Below are 14599 nucleotides of genomic sequence, written 5' to 3' on the forward strand. Positions count from 1 at the left end.
AAAAAAGGGAATGTGAAAAGAATCCCCAATGAATACATATAAAATATAAGATAAATGAAGATATAACAGCACTAGCATTTAAAAAATAATAATAGCCCTATAATACACTCGCGAGCAAAACTATGGAATCACTTACATGAAGTTGTTTCCACGCGATCTTGTGTACTAACCAATTTGTTAGTAACAAAAAAAGTAGCACCATTTTAAAGATTAAACTTTTAACTTTAAATTGATACCAAATTCATTTAAATCACACCAGTATTTAAAAAGATATCCCGCCTAATGTGAAGAAGTAAGGAAAAAGACATGTATCAACTGTTTGATACGTCGCGAGTTGCGGCCTATTTACCCCCCATAAAAGCAAGTGTTTTCGGATTTTTGCTTTCACACGTTGATCCATACACATCTCCGCTTCTTTTGACACTTTACCTGGGATTCTACACCTTCAGAAGCAGCACAAATCGTTGCACTATTGCAAGAAGGGCTCAGCCAGCGGGCTGTCGCACGTCAGCTCCACATAAGCCAGTCCTGGGTTTCGAAAGTTTAAATGACGATTTCGTAGAGAAGTTGACATGAAAAAACGGTTTTCCCTCTGCGATGTGCACCGGCAATGTTCAGAACTTGGTCTCGGGATAAAGCCACCAGTCTCCCGAAAGCGTCTTAAAACTTTCGAAACCCAGGACTGGCTTATGTGGAGCTGATGTGCGACAGCCCGCTGGCTGAGCCCTTCTTGCAACAGTGCAACGATTTGTGCTGCTTCTGAAGGTGTAGAATCCCAGGTAAAGTGTCAAAAGAAGCGGAGATGTGTATGGATCAACGTGTGAAAGCAAAAATCCGAAAACACTTGCTTTTATGGGGGGTAAATAGGCCGCAACTCGCGACGTATCAAACAGTTGATACATGTCTTTTTCCTTACTTCTTCACATTAGGCGGGATATCTTTTTAAATACTGGTGTGATTTAAATGAATTTGGTATCAATTTAAAGTTAAAAGTTTAATCTTTAAAATGGTGCTACTTTTTTTGTTACTAACAAATTGGTTAGTACACAAGATCGCGTGGAAACAACTTCATGTAAGTGATTCCATACTTTTGCTCGCAAGTGTAGTAGTCTCTATATGAAATTTCGTGTAGGTACTCGTAGATTGCCAAATCCCGTGGCGCTATTTGCACATCGCCTAATATAAACAACCAATTATACCCCTAAAGGGTTAATTAATATTACACTGTTTAATTAAACGGGCCCGTTTGCAACACAGCTAGTTAATTACAAACTTCTTTGATCATGTGCCATTTATAACACCAATTTGGCAATTTGCGCCATTGGCGTATTTTCAAAACATTTTGATACCAGACTTACTTTAAATTCCTAAACTTAAAACATTAATGGAGCTGTTAATTTTATTTATTACTTTAACACTAGAGTACACGCGCGGACTACTATAGTAGACCAGGGTAACATTTTACGCTATAACTTTTTGAAAACTTGCGCCAGAGAGCTGGCATTCCAGGAAAGCCTCGTTTACTAAATTTGTCAGTAAGCCAGTAAAGCTTGGGTCGCTAGAGTCTGCGCACTTTCCTAAAATTGGCCGTCAAAACTGCGGGTCTAGTCAAAAGCCCGAAATCATTAGAGAAAAAAAATATGAAAGACTTGTAACAAATGGATTTACACCGTGTACCAGGCAGTAGAAAGTCATGAATACTATGACAGATAAAAAACTAATCATATTTATTCAGTCAATTATTTTTTGTTAACATTGGCCTCAAAGTGCAATTTTGGTCCAAAAAATTTACAACTTTTAAATCTGTTTATAATGTTTGATCCCAAATAGTTGTATAAAAAAACTTTGATTATAAAATAACTATAATAAACACTTTTATCATTTACATAGTAATTCTATTCATAAATTGCTTATAAACTGATTTACAGTGATTTTAAATTGGCTTACCAGAGTAGGCCGCGCGTGTATTCGTGTAAAAAAAGGGGCGCGTGTACTGCAGTGTTAACAAAATTATTTAAAACTAGCAACCTGCCCCGGCTTCGCAATGGACAACACGCATAAGTTGTAATATTAAGTTAAATTATGACTTAATTTAAAGTTTAGATCACACACATTACACTAGTTTTTATTTCACCTCAATCCATCCAGTATTACCGAAGATAGAGCCTCGAGAAGTTTACGGACATTTTAAAATTTTCAAAAATTTCCAATATTCGCGCGTGACGTCACAACATGATTTTGCAGCCCCCGCACGTTAACCCATTTACCACTTTTTGTCTTTTTCCAACTAAAATAAAATTTTACCTAACTGACAACTGTTGTTAGTTGTCATCGTTCAATCACATTTCAAACTAGGCGCTAAAAAAGTAACCATTATTATGCCACCTATTGCCAATTTTCAGAAACTTTCGTGTCAGAAACTGGAGGTACTGAAGAGGACATCACTTCGCGCATTGCCAAGGCCAGAGCTACCTTCGCACAACTTCGCCCCATATGGCAGTCACGGAAATTGACCCGAAGGGTCAAGATCAAAATATTCGGGTCCAACGTTAAATCCGTTCTGCTCTATGGGTGTGAAACGTGGAAGGTCACCAAGGTTATCTCGCACCAGCTGCAGGTCTTCATCAACCGCTGCCTTCGCCGAATTCTCGGCATATACTGGCCCGAGAAAATCTCCAACGTCGAGCTATTGGAACGCTGCCACGAGATTCCGATCGACCAGCAGATCAAGCGCCGCAAGTGGAACTGGATTGGCCACACTCTCCGAAGGGACCCCGATCACATCCCTAAGCAGGCTCTAGATTGGAATCCCCAAGGAAAACGCAAACGTGGTCGACCCAGGCAAACTTGGCGGCGCACTGTAGCGGACGAGGCGAAGAAGATCGGCAAAACCTGGAGCGAGATCAAGCGAGAAGCTCAAGACCGAACGAGATGGAGGACTGTTGTGGACGCCCTCTGCCCCATCTAGGGGACATAGGNTAAATTATAGGTATAGGTGGACCAGAATCTCATGGCAAACAAAAATATTGGAAAAGTGTGTCTTTCATATGGCAAATGTCTATGGCTTTATTGTCACCTGTCAAAGTAAATCAAGTGCACTGTCAGTCGCTGCAGACATTTTGTAATCTCTTCATGCCTATTTGTTATTTTTGTGAAAAAGTCGAAAAAGCTCAAGCAAGTCATATTGTTTTCAATGTGTATTGTAAAATAAGGCATAATTCAAAGTCAATCTTTGATTTTCAAGCGCGTCGTTGAGTTGACAGTAAGTTGGAGTGAAATTGGATACATTTAGTTTATTACCTAACTGCGTCAGAAGGAGGTTTTTTTTAAATATTATTTTTATAATAGCTGCTTTATCGGGGGTTTTAGGTGTACCTCACAAATTGGTGCAGAGGAATGGTGAAAATGTTATGACCATGTAAATAAAATTGAAAAAGATTTCATCAAGTAAGATGTAAGATAGAATAATTGAAATGGTGAAAGAGCAATTTATAATAAATACCTCTTTATCTTGATCATCTATTGAAGAAAAGTGGAATCCTTGGAATCGTTTTCTAGTTCTGAATGAAGTGATTAGTTATAAGTATGATACATAATAAAATTAATTACATAAAGTAATATACGATTTACTTATTTTTCAAGACATTTTCCTATTATTATTACTGACGGGATTGCTACCATGTACCTTAGTTTTGAGTTTCCAATATTTCGGCACTGTTGCAAGCGCCATGGTCACGGAGTAACTGAAGAAGTCAAAACCAGACATCGTTCAGATGTGCGTTTAAAAGACCTGAGATTTAAAAAAATCCCACGTTTTGTTTAAAGTTCGAATTTTATTGTATGTGTAGTGGACGCATAAAGAAGTCAGAACTGCAGTTGGTTATCTTTTCATTAAATTATAGGTATAGGTGTACCAGAATCTCATGGTAAACAAAAATATTGGAAAAGTGTGTCTTTCATATGGCAAATGTCTATGGATTTATTGTCACCGGTCAAAGTAAATCAAGTGAACTGTCAGTCGCTGCAGAAATTTTGTAATCTCTTCATGCCTATTTGTTATTTTTGTGAAAAAGTCGAAAAAGCTCAAGCAAGTCATATTGTTTTCAATGTGTATTGTAAAATAAGGCATAATTCAAAGTCAATCTTTGATTTTAAAGCGCGTCGTTGAATTGACAGTAAGTTAGAGTGAAATTGGATACATTTAGTTTATTACCTAACTGCGTCAGAAGGGTTTTTTTTTAAATATTATTCTTATAATAGCTGCTTTATCGGGGGTTTCAGGTGTACCTCACAAATTGGTGCAGAGGAATGGTGAAAATGTTATGACCATGTAAATCAAATTGAAAAAGATTTCATCAAGTAAGATGTAAGATAGAATAATTAAAATGGTGGAAGAGCAATTTATAGTAAATACCTCTTTATATTGATCATCTATTGAAGAAAAGTGGAATCCTTGGAATCGTTTTCTAGTTCTGAATGAAGTGATTAGTTATAAGTATGATACATAATAAAATTAGTTACATAAAGTAATATACGATTTACTTATTTTTCAAGACATTTTCCTATTATTATTACTGACGGGATTGCTACCATGTACCTTAGTTTTGAGTTTCCAATATTTCGGCACTGTTGCAAGCGCCATGGTCACGGAGTAACTGAAGAAGTCAAAACCAGACATCGTTCAGATGTGCGTTTAAAAGACCTGAGATTTAAAAAAATCCCACGTTTTGTTTAAACAGTAAGCGAAAAAAAAGTGACTTGAAAATGGAATACAAAATGATAAGGTATGGTAAATGATAAGTCTTTATCAATGAAGAAGCAGAAGTTCAATTTCATGTGTCCTCCATCTAGGCTAGTTTCCATCGTCACTCAAAGTTTGGCTGCGGTCTCAAATTTGGGCTTAATTGAGGTATTTTTTGGGTGAGAGGCATAAGAACTAATGCCGTTTTATATCAAAAATTCATACTTAAAGGTAATCAACCAGGTACAAAGTATTTCCTTGTATGTTAGTCTGCCACTCTTTAGTAAGTCCCGAAATCCCCGCTTCGGCTCCCCTACTAACCATTCTAACCATTGTACACAGATAATATCTTACATGCAGCTTTTCATGTTACTACGTCACATTTTCAAAATCCGCGCGGAAAATCGCTCCTAGCGGAAGAGCGCACTTTAAGCTTGAATATTTCAGTCATTTTTAAAGATATCAAAAAAGTAAAAATACAGTATTCATTCTAATTTTTTGTAGTATTTTTTGGCATCTTCAACAAACATTGTGCGCCATGTCCATTGTACAATGTGTTATAACATCCCCCTGAGTTGAATCACTATTGCTGAAAATTTGATTTAAATTAAATGGATTTTAAATCCGTTGCGTATTCAAATGATCTAAGCGTATACAGGCAGCAGGAGCTGCTTTGTTACTATGTAAAGATTACTAAACTTCTAAAATTTACTTGATTGTGGTTCTGTGTATATTGCCTAGCCTAGTTATCTATGTAAAATCCAGTGTTCAGGTTAGATGAATGAAATTAAACAGAACCTGAATACAACTGCTGTTCAAATGGACTGCTGATAGATTAAAAACGGCAATAGGAATAAACCTATATCGGGCTAGCTAGCTTGGAGAACACTGACTCAATAACAAAAAAACCTAGCTTGCCAAATGTGACTCGATGCGCTGGTAGAGCAAAAAAAGTCACGAGGCTTGAATGACTCTTTAGGAGTAAAATTTTACGATTTTGTAAGTACTGAAAGCTTAGTAATAAAGTAATTTAATGCTTTGATTTTGTGAACTTAAGGTTGCTCAAAAAATCAAAACCTTCAGTATAAACAATGTTCAGACTTCAAACGCACCTCTCGATAAATTAAAGCTATTGACAATGCAACAGAATAACTGCGAATGTCCCGTTGTAAGCTGAGAGATGTCCCGTAATGAGGTGTGCGTGGGCGCACGCTAATGAGACGCATTGTCGTTTAGCACAATACACGTTTGGTGGGATCCCCGCTGGTATTTAGCCAGACAGGGATACAATTGACACGTTCAATCTGGAATGTTTTGTTTTTGAATTGAATGTTTTGCTGGATGGGAAGCTTTGCCTAGAGTCTGGTCGGAATCTATAGATAGATACTGTAGTTGGGTACAATAAACGCTGTTTTTTTTTAAATTGAATTGAATAATATTCAATGCTTATTTGTTAACAAATCAAAAAGATGTCGCTACTAAATACACGGCGTTCTTTCCTTTAAAAGGAATAGGTAAATCGAAAGTTGCCTCGGTAATTTATAAAGTTGTACCTTATTCTACTTTGCATTCACTGCGTAAGCCTAACGATAGCACAAATAGAAGAGCTTCGAGCTAAAACAATTAGCAAGCTTTTGCAAGCTACTATCTACATGAGACTTCGTAGCACACTTGAAAGCTTTGAAGAAGAAACGTTCCATCTTTTAACGAACTTTTTCAAACTTTGCTATTGATTTAATTGTTGTAATACTTTAAAGTTACTGATCAATTACATTTTAGTAACTGTTAAGTTAATATAATTTCAAAACTGAAGATTTGCTTACTGGAATCTGTAGCCTAACTCTACATTCTTCTTCTTCTTCTTTTTTCCAGCCGAAAGACATCCACTGCTGGACAAAGGCCTCTCCCAAGGATTTCCATAAAAACCGGTTCTGCGCCGCTCGCGTCCAGGCACCTCCCGCGATCTTCACCAGATCGTCGGTCCACCTAATCGGAGGCCTGTCCACGCTACGCCTTCCGGCTCGTGGTCGCCACTCAAGAACTTTCCCCAGCGGCCATCAGCTCTACGAGTTATGTGCTCCGCCCACTGCCACTTGATTTTAGCGATTCTGCTTCTAAACTCCTTATTACACGATGTTACATCTTGCTCAATTTACTAATGTTATCATGGTGGTAATGAGAAAAGCCGCACTTCCCAGGCTGTGGTGTGAGCAAACGCGCACGCGACTACGACATAGTTGGGAATTATGAAGTTAGCACTCCATGCATATTGAGCGCTGTCGACGCCGCATCTGCATGGGCGGAATGTTGCCGCCGCATTATCTAACAAGTTTCAGACACTGCTTTAAGGGCTGGATATGCTAGAATGCGTTAAAGTAACTACTGAATGATGTTAAAGAATATTGATCTATTCAAGTCTCAGATACTGCTCTGAGGGCTAGAATGCATACAGGGTTACCAGCGAAGGTAGTTTATGAAGATTGTGTACCTAACCGAAAGTAACTACGAATGATGGTACAGAACACTAATCTCACTAAAGTCTCAGACACTGGCCTGAGGGCTAGAATGCATATAGTTACTAGCGAAGGTAATGCTTAAAGATCGTGTAACCAAAAGTAACTGAAATATCGTGTAACCAAGATGTACTGATTGATGGTATAGAATACTACGCTATCGCTTAAGAACATTTGGAAAAACCATAACTCTAAAATGGTAACTTCTGACTAAAACTCAAAATTCGCTAACAGATGTATAGACGCAAACAAGTAGAGACAAAATAGGTAATTAAATATTATTAAAAACCATACCTACGTTGTTTGCTTTCAAAAAGCTACCTCTAGAGCTTTCAACAAAATTGGAGCAATAATACAGTTAGCTAGAAAGTGCTAGAAAAAAATATCAGAGAATTGGGTTTAGCGTTCCAATTTGAGTCTCCTGAAACACGAACGCAATATCTAATCAAGTAGTCGTTCGAATGCACGATAAGTTCCCAAACTGAAAAATGCAGCGCATTCGGTTCTCACTACTGAACTAACGCGAGCTATCGCGAGTCGATGGCGTATTGAGACACGCTCTCAAAACCACGAAATAGGCCCCAATTAAAACCGAGCCGCCATGTTTCGCGAGTTGAGGGTTTAGGGATCGTGTTATAATTTTTAAGAAGTTTGAGTTTATTTATTTATTTATTTATTTATTTATTTATTTATTTATTTATTTATTTATTTATTTATTTTATTGGGCTATCAACATGAGATACAGTATTATACACAATTAAAAAAATTAAGCCAAAGGTCTCTAGCTAACTGCTCCCACACAAACGATAACCACAGCATGTTATTTAATTAATTATTAAGTTATTTAATTTCAGTAATAAACTTGATGGCCCTAAAATGGTTCTCTTGTCCTAATTTCTGACAATCAACTACAAGAAATACTAGTACTTTGTGTTGTTACACTACAGCTATAGCGAGCAAAGGGGACCGAAGAGACGAAGTATTTTTTCTGAACCTATAGCAGATTACGGAGCTAACAATTTCGCGAATACGTTACTCTTTCGACACTATACTTTACGTGAAATTGTCAGCTCACTTACTCTCATAGGTGCAGAGAAATCTACTTTTGTTACATCTCTCCTCGGTCTCCTCTACAGAGTTTTCCTCTATCATAATAGCATAGCTATAATCGCCAAAGAATTTTGTCACAACCGAGGAATCCAAGAGAACCTCCAACGGTTCGCACTTAGCCTATTTCTCACTAGCTCGCCACCTTTGTTTTTTTGGCAGCCCGCGCCTAGTGAACAGAACCAAATAAACCTCGATTTAGGCTAAATTAATTAAGCTCGACACCTCGCTTTCTAATTTACTCCTTAATTAGCACTTTCGTATAGAAATTCCGCCTCCGAAGTGTTTGGATTTCGAGGCAACTTTTCGCCGAAACTTGTTTGATGGATGAGGTATTAAATTGAATGTGTGAAGTCTGTTTTCAGAATTTTATGATTAAATAACGAAATAATTACGAATATTTCAGAGAATTTCAAATTAAGTTGCTAACTTATTTAATCAAATAATGAAGTAACTATGTTAATAACTGAGAAATAGATTCCTATCATTCCCATTTAAGTAAAGATGTACATACTATAAAGAAAGTATACACCATGCATGGTTGGATTTACCATAAGTGTAAGTAAGTAGAGAATTTTACTGTGGACAAGTTCGTTGTCATTTTTAGCAGTTTTTATCTCCTTACACAAACTTTTAATAAAACAGGGACCATGAGAGTATATTGTTCCCAAAATTCCTTCAGCGCAATATTGTGACAACACAAAGCTTGTAACGGGCTCATTGCGCCGCAGCCCGGTGCATATAGTGCCCGGCGAACATATAGTGCCCGGCGAGGGTAGTTTGGGAACGGTTTTTGTGCGTGCTATCATAATAATAACTATCACAGCAATCTGAGGCGAAACGCATACCTGACTTAGTCAATGCAAATGGAAATGACGCTGGCACTAAATTAATGACAAAAATGTGTATTTCGGTTATTATCGGAAATTGTATTTGAGTACGAGTATTTATCAAGGGTACAAGTAATCTGAGATATACAGGGTGTTAGGTAAATGGGTATATGAACCGACACTAGCCCATGTTAACATAGGCATGGTGAAGTCAGAAATTTGATATCATGATTTTAATTTTTTTAATTTTCATACAAAATAAATTTTACAAAATCCGATTTGTATGAAAATTAAAATAGTTAAAATGAAGATATCAATTTTCTGACTTCACCATACCATTTATATGACCATGTTAACATGGGCTAGTGTCGGTTCATATACCCATTTACCTAACACCCTGTATAGTGGTATAGGTGCTAACTAAAAAAGTGTGGGCTAAAACTATGTGATATGAATGGCGCAGAGTCCATAAATTAATTGACTTTAAATGAACTTTTCTTCTAAGTTCTAAGAACTTAGCAAGACCTTTCCCTAATGACGATCCGAATTTTTTACAAGTCCCAAATCTCCAAATTAGTTTAAGACCGGCATTTTGACCAGACCCTAACCTCCGTCACGAGCCGGTCTAATCCAAGTTTAGGCGTAGACAGATCAATCAAACCTGCGGGACTATTCCTAACTACTACCGTACGGTTACTAGGCATCTAATGTCACTAATAAGTGAGAGGAATGGACAATCTGAAAATGACTCTAATAAAATAACCTCACAGTAAAGCTGGCGATAAGGTGTTGAACAAGAAGTGGAATTAAGATTTAATATTATTATAAGCTGACGATCTGGTGAAGGTCGCGGGATGGACCTGGATACAGGCAGCGCTGGACGTCGTTATGGAAATCCTCGGGGAAGGCCTTTGTCCAGCTGTGGACGTCAATTGACTAAAACTGATGTAAAATCAACTAAAATCACGATTTTGCTTAGATTTGCGCAATCAATAAAAGCTTCATTGTTTGATACCAATATTCTCGGTCTCGAAGACGATGATCATCGTAATTGTAAGATAGTAGACGTGAACATAAAATTTAAAGCATTTGAGGTATGTAATAATATCGAATTAGTTTCATGGAAGAGGTTCACAGTGAGTAAGAGAGACAGTAATAGAGCCAACATCGATGTCGTTTTAGGGAATAGAGTCCCGCCTAAATGGACGCTCAACCATTAATCCTAATGCGATTTGTCCGTGACCAATTGCCCGCATTAATCGGCCAAGTTCGATTGTTTTAAAATTAATTGATGTTGTTTACAGTTGTTACGGGCCGGCTATTGAATGGGCTCCGGTAATGAAATTGGGATTGGATAATTAGGGCCCACTCAAAGAAAAACGTTTAAAAAGATATTTAAATGATAAACAACACAAAACTCACATAACAGCATCGTAATTTAGTAAATAGCCGTATTAATTAGCTTAATTATTATATAGTAAGTGAAAACTAGATAATCTAAGGCTAGGTTGCACCTATACTTTAACTTTGTCAAACGTGAAAAATCTGTCAAATTCCATACAAAAAACACCGGTTATCGTTATTAGTTACGGTCAAAGATAGGTAAGTGGCGCAACTCAGCCTAAGAAACCTACTTACCTTATAAAAGTCAACTCCAGCGTCTCCAGCACACCCAGCAAAATTATTCAAAAACTTACCTTAATTGACCCCATCTAAATGGGAATAAAAATCCCAGTCCTTCAGGCAATACATAATTTGCCAAGTTTAAAGCAATAAAAATAATACTTAGAAGACGAATTTACGTGTCAATTCCAAAGCGCAATATGGAATCCACATAAAAACTCCGATCCTTCGGAACGTAGGAAAGTTTATTTTTCATTACAACTGATAACTTGTTTTGCATGGAGCCGGCTAAGTGCTGCTTTGAGCAGGACGTGTCCCGGGTCCTGAGGGAGCCATTAATAAGGACTTTATCAACTTCCGTAGAAGTACGCGTCCGAAGTTAATACACTTCTTTCTTTGAAATGGAATCTTGTTATTTAATAGTTTGTTTTTTGTTTCTGTATTAGTTAAGGTATACAAGTGTAAATGTTAATGTATGTTTTAAATTCAATAAATTATTTGTAATTGTAATTGTAATCCTAACGTTAAGTTTTTACCAACCTAGTAATAGGTATGTACCTAGGCTTAAATTTAGTCTCCTTAAAACTACTCTGTCCATTTCCTAATGCACAGTCAATTCATAGTGTCAATTCTAAGCACAATACAAGCTGTTCATGAAATTCATCATCATTCAGCCACAGGACGTCCTTAGGCCATAGGCCTCCTTTGGTGTAGGTAGGTTTGAAATTGATAAATGTGAATTTAATTGTACAAAGCTGTAAATGTACACTCGTATGTAATACACTTAAATACAAAAAAGTGTACGTCGTTACCGCCTTCCCATTTGTATCTCGAAAATAACTCTGCATTCCATTCAAAAACAACACTCCCAACTTGTTCAAAAGCAGGTCACTAGTAAAAAATACACAAAGGAAATCTTTAAACCTACCTTTATACGCGCGTCAAATAAACCAGGTGAGTTGTGAAGTACAATTACCTGAAACAAGCGAGCGTAATTTGAACTTTATTCCTGGGGATTTAAGGAGATTTGTTAGGATTGAGCCGACTGTACAAGGACGCTCTAGGAGAGCTCCTGAGTCCTGAATAATACAGCAGGTTAGAGGCAAAGGGAATAGTAGAGCATGCGTCGGCCCGCGACGTTTGACATCCAACTAAAAACTATCGGTGGTAAACTACAAACTTAACAACATTCAGTGATTGATTGAGGGTTAAAGTTAAACCCTATCTACTATACTATCGTATACCTACTTACCTAATCTGAATAATATTGGGCTGTAATCGCAAAATAAGAGAAAAAGTTAAGTTTATCAATGCCAAATCTATTGCTATGGTAGGTATGGGAAGTTTTATTGTCAGTATATTTATTTAAATTATTAATACCTTACACTACATACCTAGGTACCTAATTCAAAAATATACCTTCGAGATAGGTAGGTACTACGGCCCAGCTTAAGCAACTGCTTAAATCGCCCTTAATACAACTGTATTAAGGGCGATTTCGCAACAAAAATATATGTATAATCTGAAGTGCTGTTAAATGTATATTTTTAGTAAGTTACCTGAGGATCCGTAGCTTCTCAGATTGGTTTCCATATCTCGTCACACCAAAAGGACAGAAATCACACTACACAAACACACTTTAAACAAAAAAAAACACAAACAATGAAAATAAACTAGACAACAATGGCGACATTTTGTTCACATGGTAGGTAAATTATTGGTATCGTCACTGTCACTGTGTTTCACAACGAAAACTTTTGTGAAGTTTTTTACGTACCCACCAAAGTTATTGTTTCAATTACGAAATGCACTAATTAAACACTAAAGTAACTATGAAATAACAAAGATTTCATAGAATTAAATTGATTATTGTGGATTAGCAGCGTCACTCCAACGCAAGGTAGCTACTAATTTTGAATTTAGAATACGAGTAATGTAGAAAAAAGTAGACAAGGCAAAGACAACAATTAATATACAGCTTTGTCGCATGTTTAAGAAAAAAATAACTTTTTTTTATTTACTTATATCCAATGCTAGGTAGGCTACAGAAATTTTAGTTTAAGCCTAATCTTAGTGAAATACCAAAGATTAAAAATAATATTATTGTTTTTATGCATTTTCAAGTAAGTATTTTAAGCACATTGAGACGAGGCAGATTTTCTTTTACATGTAGGTATCGTATATTACGTGCTTACTATTTACAAAGTTATTTTAGAATTGAAAGCTTGTGCTGCGGTTAACGTAACCGCAATGATTGCCGCGTCACCTTTGTATGTAAAATGAGCCGGAGACATTTGGCGGGTGCCCACCGACTGCACAGGGTTGTAGGTACTTACTTCGACCTCACTGGTGGTGATGACGATCCTCACTTTTAACTAATGGAAAAGTTATGAATGCAACAGGATATGGTGTGACTCTCAAACTAGCTAGACTCTGTAATCTCTTGCTTTTTGTCAGGCTCACAAAGCTACTACCTAGAAAAACTCACAAAGCTACTAACTAGTTAGAAATTTTCAACAGCCATAAAAATGTCAATTAAATAATTCACTTAATCGTGTAAAATTGTTGTTTGACAGGCCTTGGTAGCTCTCTAGAAGGACCAGTTGCCTAGCAAGCAAAAGTTTGTCCGTCCCATCTGATTCAATTGACTTTTTCCGAGTGAAAATCGTGTCCCTTTTCCCATCGTCGGCAATAAATCAAATCGGCCATAATTTCAATACGCAGCCCTACCCGCGACTGCTTATTGACGTTAAATGGCCGATATAAATGCCGCTGGCGGATTACGGGATTTATTCGCTTCAAAATTAAAGGAGACCGATTTCAATGGTGACAGCGGTGGACGATAAAAAAAACGGGCAAGGTTGTGGCGCTAAAGGAAACACTCTGTTCCGTACACGTCTGGAGCTTTGTGCTATCCCCTTCAAAAGGCTTGTCGCTATACATCACAGCATTAGGTAAAATAACATCATCACATCACTTGCATATTTAATGAGATTTCTTCAAGCAAGGAAGTTACCTACCTATGGTTTTCTGATACAGCAGTAGGTATGTGCATTAACCTTTATTTTAATTTCATGATGTTTTATTTCTTTAACTGCATTATTATTACTTATAATTAATTATTGTTCTTAAACTAAGCAAATGGTTAACTTCTGCAATGCATTTAACACAGTAGGTATGTTCCAAGTGTGAAAGAATGTGATTTACCAACCTGAAGCTTAAAAAATAAATTTATTCTTATAAGTTAGTAGCTACCAAAAGGTAAGGTAAGGTAAGTAGGCATAAAATCAATATAAATATTTTTATTTTGTCTTGTAGTTTTTGTGGATCTCTAAAAATACGAATCACTAAATAGCTCGTTCATAAGCCGGCTGAATGCGCGGGCGATGCGTCTTCGTTTTGATGGCGGCGTGTGCGCGAGCGCACTGCCTCGACGTTTGGTTTGTTTGCTAATTAATTGCAGCAAACAACCTTCCATCAGCGCTGTCGATCATTTTGGCCTTTTTTGAGCACTGACAGCATCTCCTTGGCAGTTGATGGGACTTGCGATGTTGATGAATCTTCAATCTAGGCAGGTAAACTACAAAAGAAAAAACTTGCAATCATGTTACATTTAAAGATATATTAGGTACCTTTTACGCTTCAATATACATCTCTAATGATAGTTGAACTATAAGCATAATATAGAGAGCAGGTCAGGAACACAAATTACAGCTCCAATTGAGTATTAAGCACAATCCTCACACCAAAAGCGATTAACCAGATCCCCTCAGAGCGATCGGCGA

Source organism: Ostrinia furnacalis, unplaced genomic scaffold (assembly GCF_004193835.3).
Source record: "Ostrinia furnacalis isolate ACB-3 unplaced genomic scaffold, ASM419383v2 OfSCF1068, whole genome shotgun sequence".
Taxonomy (NCBI): domain Eukaryota; kingdom Metazoa; phylum Arthropoda; class Insecta; order Lepidoptera; family Crambidae; genus Ostrinia; species Ostrinia furnacalis.